The following is a 6451-nucleotide window of genomic DNA, read 5'->3' as shown; positions in this document are numbered from 1 at the left end:
GGAGACAATGTTTGGTGCAGTAGCCACATGTCATGTATATTCCGAAGCACTGTCCTGCTCATCATTCTCTGCACTGATATTCTTCAAAGATGAAAAGCTGGTATCATCTGTTTACACTGGTAATGGCCAGAGCACTGGGTCCATGTGCCAGTGAAAACTCTCACCTTGGGGTGCTGCCACGATTTCCGAGAATGTGAGAAGTTTAGAACAACAAACAGTCTTTATTGGTGATGAACTTTAATAAAGTTCATGTCATACACAATTCATTTTCTCAATAAATTTCCTTTTGTAAAGGTAGACACAATGGTTTCTATCCAGACCGCAAGAGCAAACTAAAACTCGATGATGGATGACACCGAGCTTCCCAGGGCCTTAGACTTGCATTCAAATTCTTATTTGGTCCCCAGCTAATTACAAATCCTTGACCATCTCTTACTCTCCCTCTACCTCACTTGCTATTTTGTAATAGCATAATACAGAATGCTGTAAGAGCCAAATAAAAAATAATTCATGAAACTGGTAATAACAAGACAATGTTATTTATTCTGGATGTTTTGATAATTAAGGACTCACGATTTGTGGCAAGGCACAGAATCGTTGTGACTAAGTACACTTTCTGGACCCAGAGTGCCTGCCTTTGAATCTTTATCACCAGCTAGCAAGTTACTTAAAGCCTCTCACTGTTAGGTTCTGCACTGGACAGTGCAGATACAGAATATTCCCACCATCTCAGAAAGTCCAGTAGAAAATCACTGCATTCATCTTAAATATTATTGGGAGAGAGGGAAGAAAGATTGACAAACCAATCAGCCATCGTAAGTTTTTCAATCTTTGTTCACTTCTTTCTTAATGAGTTTTTCTCATTATTTTATTGCTAAAAATACTTTTTTTGTCTTGTTGTTGTTTTACCTAAGATAAATGTTGATTCCCTTAGTCTCTTTTCTCTCTAATCCTCCACCTTACAACTGTTTTGATCTACACTGATGATATCCTGTGTAATACTTGAAACATGATTTCAGACTATTAAACTAAGCCACTTTCCAAGAATAGATTTTGGTTCCAAGTACATTTTCTCACAGGCGTCTTCATTTTATATGCTGATTTCAAGCACTATATCTCTTCTTTTTGTATTACAATAATAATGTGCTAATTTTACATTAAAGATTTTTTATTTCATCAAAGTATTATTATAAAGAATTTCTTCTTAATGTACCACTGAGCCAACTGAGGATCAAAAATAAGAGATAAAATTTATCAGGCTTCTGGGTGTCAGGTGCAATTCTAAGTGTCATATATGCGATGATTCATTAAATCCTAAAAAGATAATCCTTTCAAGTATTTTTCTTATCCACATTTTATTACCCACATTTCCAAGATGATGAATCTGAGACTGAAAGAGTTTAGGTAACTTTCCTATGATGGCACAGCTGGCTGGTGATAAAGTGAAGATCTAATGCAGGTGATGTTCCAGAGAGGGCACTCTCAGTCACAATTTTTCTCTGCCTTTTGTGAGCAGTGAGTCCTTACTTATCAAAAAATCGGGTATAATTATCATTGCCTCGTTGTCACCAAACAGTTATTAAACACAGACCCAAACCACAATGCTCACATACAATAACAAAATTAAGATTATCAAATTCTGTTTATCCATCTTTACTATGACTGTGTATAATTTTTCATTTCTAACCTGTTGTGTAAATTAAGCAATAGGTAGTACTATAAGGTAGTACCACCTGAACTGCACGTGAAGCAAGTTCTAATGGTTTAGAATTGAGAAACTTACTGTCAAAGATGTTTAATTGAGTTCATGTGTACTGAGGGGTGACAGCAATATTGGGAATACAATGTTTATTAAGTGATAAGCATAAAACACTAACTTGGAGTTTCAGGATCATTATTAATATTCAGCAGTACCTGTTCAGAAATTGTTTAGTACCTAGACCAACAAAAGATAATTTTAAGACATATTTTACCACTGACATTATTTAAAATTGCCTGCACCCAGTGATAATAAAATACTAATTTTTAGCAGATTTAATGATTGTCTATAAGGGGGGAGAGAGAGAGAGAGAAAATTACACAATTCACCAATAGACCTTCTTTTCACATTAAAAACATTTATAATAGATCCTTAATAAATTCTAAAAATCAATATCCTACACACCATGTTCTCCAACTATAATCCAATAAAATTTAGGATTAATAACAAAATTAATAAACCCTAGATGTTTGAAAACTACCTAAATGATTACTAAATAACCTTTGGGATAAAAAGAAATTATCAAGGAAATGAAGAAATACTGAAAAACGAAATGTCAAAATATGTGGGAAAGATCCAAAGTAGAACTTAGAGGGGAGTTGTAACTGAAAATATATTAATCAGGGAATTTTCCGTCTTTAACATCTTCCAGCCTCCACATACTGCCCGGCTGCAAAGCAGTGCCTACATTTTTAGGGATTTATAGCAGCATCGCCTCACTTCCAGGTGCCAAAACTTTGTTTTGTGTTTCAATTCCTTGAAAGATACAATCTGCCAGAACTCAAACAAGAAGAAATAGACATTCTGAATACTGCATTATAATTTTTTAAAAACTTTAATAAAAAGTGAAGAACAAAAGTACACGAGTCAACTTTAAATGGCTAGCTGTAATAGACTGAATGATGTCTTCCAAAGATATTAGTTCCTAATCCTCGAAATCCGTAAATGTTTGTTTATATGGCAAAGATCTGCGAATGTGATGAAGTAAAGGTTTTTGAATAAGGAAGAGTAAGGGATAATCAGTGTGGGTCCTAAATGCATTTACATGTATCCTTATCAGTGACACACAGATGACAAGAAAGCAACGTAGCCATAGAGGCAATATTGAAATGACATGGCTACATGATAAGGTATGTACTGGAGCGAATGAATGAATGAATGAATGAACGGATTGTTCATCTTCTCCACTAAGGACACCAAGGCAATCCAAGGAGCTGTTGGTCGTGTCCCCTTCCCTTTACATTCTAACTATCAAAACATAACAAACAGGCAAACAAAACTCCCCACCAGCCCTCATTCTTCTAACAAAGAGAGCTCCCCTCCCTGGAAAGCATATTGAGTCAGGTAATCGATTCATGTTCGGAAGGCAGATTATCCACACTGTGACTCCTCCAACGGGCACGTTTTGGCTTCTGAGCTGAGTTCACCTGGTCATTCTACTTCGTCTGCTTGCAGAGTCTTAGATGAGCTCAACCACGACCATAAAAAATATGTTCACAATATTTCAGGACTTTATCACTTCCACATTGTCATAGAAACTTTCTCTTTTAATATTTATCTCTCTTTATAGTAATATTACGTTTTTTTTTCTCCCTTTAAAGTAGAAACCCAGGTCTTTTATAGTTGACTAGAGTTCTTATTGGAGTATTTAAATGTTGCTCTTCTCTGCGTTCAGGAGTATTTATGTGCATACAGGTACATATAGGCCAGTGGCCCCAGGCCACACTGGTTATAGAGGCTTCTGAAAAGAGCTAACCTCCTTTTATCCCCTAAGCAGTTGAAAATCATCTGATTCGTTGGCTTCCCTTGTTTAATCATCGATTGCTTTCACATTAACGGTGAGTGTTTTATCCAAAACTGTTTTGTGGAGGGCCTGGCAGTGAAAATTATTCTCTAAAATGCTCTCATTCCTTCTTGGATTTTTATGCTTACAGTTCTGCAGTCTAGAAGTCTGAGATCAAGGTGTCAGCAGGTGGTGCTCCACGTGAGATTCTGGGTAGAATTCTATTTTGCCTCTCCCCACTTTCCGGTGGGATCCGTCACTCCTTGGTGTTCGTCGGCTTGTAGACACATCACTCCAAGTTCTCTCTCCATCATCACATGGCCTTCTTTTGTGTGTTTCTGTCATCACATGGCATTTTCCTCTTTTTATAAGGCCACCAGACATGTTGGATTAGGGTCCCATCTCAACTTAGTTACATCTGCAAAGATGCTATTTCCAAATAAAGTCACATTCTCAGGTACTCGGGGTTAGGACATGAACTTATCTTTTTTGGGGGGACACGATTCAATCTCTAACAGTCTTTAGAAGGGAGGCCTTTGCTTCAAGTTAAAGAAGTATAGACCGAGAATGCTGAAGACACATGTCCCTAATGAGAGTGGCCAGTCTTGACTAGAAAGGTAGAATTTCAGTTCAGAAAGCTTACCTGCCAACCCTTCTTTCTGTCTTCATTCTCCTTCATTAATCCACATCCGGCCTCACACCTGCCTACTCAACAGGTTTCACCTCTTCTCAGTCAGATTTTTCTTTAAGATCCACTTCTAAAGAGTTGATGATGGCGACTTTATGACAACTAGGCATGTCCAGAGCAAGGTCACTGCTGGCTTTCCTTGCAATGTAAGAACACAGAGTTCTGTCCTTTTTCTTGTCAAACACATGGACACTACACCTTGAGAATTGTGAGCGGTAAATTGGTGTGAGAGAATCATAAAAAATCAGGCATTTTGTGTTTTTCCCCTCACATTTTCAAATTGGAAATGGCCTTGGGCATTGCTCTGACTTGGCAGTGCACGCTTCTGTCCAGGGAGGTCACTAGAATAGTGAGGTAGTGGTGGCTCCTTTTTCTGGTTTTTCCTCACTCCCCAGCTTTCTTCACTTTTGGGGTGCTCTTGGCCTGCCACAAGGTGCCTCTGTAATTAATTTCTTAGGATGCCAGTAGCTGTGATGGTAACCAGGGCGCCAAAGATGAGTAAGCCAAGCCTCATCTTAGGGAGGGTAATGTGATAAGTCCTATGGTTGGTTACACACCAGGTTATCTCGGAGGAGAGAAGCGGGGATGGTGATTGTGCCTGGGGACATGGGGACTGCAGAAGGAAGCTCCCTATTCTTTGGGTTGGAATATTCTCTTAAAATGCACCTGACTCAGAGAATGAGCACCTCTGCTAGTGGTGACTTCCTTGGCACTAAGGTATCAAGGGACAACAAAACCCTTCGGGAATTGTTATGGGCCGAATTGTGTCCCTCCCCAAAATTCATATATTGTAAACTTAATCCCCGGTACCTTACAACGTGACTGTGTTAGAGACGGGTCTTTAAAAAGGTAATTATGTTAAAATGAGGCCTTTAGAATGGACCTTAATTCTATATGGCTGGTGTCCTTATAAAAAGAAGATGTTAGAATTCACAGAGAGCCACCAGGGATGTGTGTCCACAGAGGAACGATCACGTGAGGACACAGCGAGGGGGTGTGTCCATCCACAAGGCAAGGAGAGAGGCCTCAGAAGAAATCTAACCTCCTAGCACCTTGATCTTGGACTTCTAGCTTCCAGACTGTGAGAAAGTAAGTTTATATTATTTAAGCCTGCGGCTTTACGGCACTAGGGACCAGTTGCGTGGAAGACAGTTTTTCTGCTGACTGTGTGGTGGGGGGATGGGTTTAGGGATGATTCAAGCACATTACATTTATTGTGCACTTTATTTCTATTATTATTACATTACGGTATATAATGAAATAATTATACAGCTCACCATAATGCAGAATCAGCGGGAGCCCTGAGCTTGTTTTCCTGCAACTAGTCGGTCCCCTCTGGGGGCAATGGGAGACAGTGACACCCGGGGTGCGTTGCTTAAGTCCAGTCCACTCCATAATCTCGATTTGGTTGCTGTCACTGCAGAAAACCCTGCTTCACAAAGATAGGATGTTGGAAATGAAGCCGGCTTTTCAGTGCTTTTGTAGCAGTCTCAGGATATTCTGCTTTGACTTTAATCCAGAATGAATGGAGCGTTGAAGTCGTCTCAAAGATACTTTTAGGGCCACCATCATGTGCGATCACAAGCAGCTGATCCTCTTCCAGCACGGACAAAGCTGATTCACCTGGGTTATTTACAAATGGGTGGCGGCTCCATTCCTTCCCAGTTCAAGGGTCGTTTGTGGTTGGAAAGTCATGCTCAGACTCTCGAAAGCTGAGACAGGGGATCATGTACCAGCTGGCTCAGTCTCTTTCAAAATCTCTGCTAATATTTGAGGGCCATGGAGCCCTGTGTTTGGGTTTGCTGTCCCTTTAAGCGTGGCTGACGCGGTGTGGCAGTCACGGTGACTGAACCTGGGTGCATTCTCAAGCTCCCTGGGCTCGCTCAGGCAGACTGCCACAACTCCACTTTCATTCCAGCTTCTTGCCTCAAAATATTGTGGGACAGATGTCGAGAGACTGAAGCCAGCGTGTGCATCCTAACTGGCCAGGGAAATAGTAAATAGAGGTGACAGATTCTTATGTAATTCCTCTTTTGCTCAAAAATATGCAGATAGATTGGACTGTTACATTTTGGTGGGTGCCAGAGACGTCTCTGTGATGTGTGAATGTGTGTGTATAAAATTCAACAAATGCTCACATTTTCACCATACGGGATAACTAAACTTTAATGTTTTGTTGTATTTGCTTCCCGGATTTTCTGTATGCTTTTTTTTTTTTTTT

The 6451-nt window shown here is 39.8% G+C and overlaps 2 long non-coding RNA genes across 2 annotated transcripts in view; both read left to right on the top strand.

The window, feature by feature from the left end:
* LOC120610654 (uncharacterized) overlaps positions 1 to 6451 on the top strand; it is a 34270-nt gene that overhangs the window by 2069 nt on the left and 25750 nt on the right. The gene's annotated exons all lie outside the window — the stretch shown is intronic.
* LOC120610655 (uncharacterized) overlaps positions 2676 to 6451 on the top strand; it is a 7687-nt gene continuing 3911 nt past the window's right edge. The window contains exon 1 of the long non-coding RNA XR_005654974.1: positions 2676 to 5319. This is a non-coding gene — a long non-coding RNA (uncharacterized LOC120610655). The remainder of the gene's footprint in view (positions 5320 to 6451) is intronic.

Source organism: Pteropus medius, unplaced genomic scaffold (genome assembly GCF_902729225.1).
Source record: "Pteropus medius unplaced genomic scaffold, Ma_sr-lr_union100, whole genome shotgun sequence".
Classification (NCBI taxonomy): domain Eukaryota; kingdom Metazoa; phylum Chordata; class Mammalia; order Chiroptera; family Pteropodidae; genus Pteropus; species Pteropus medius.
The sequence above is the reverse complement of the archived record's forward strand: the minus strand, read 5'-3'. Positions and strand labels throughout refer to the sequence as shown.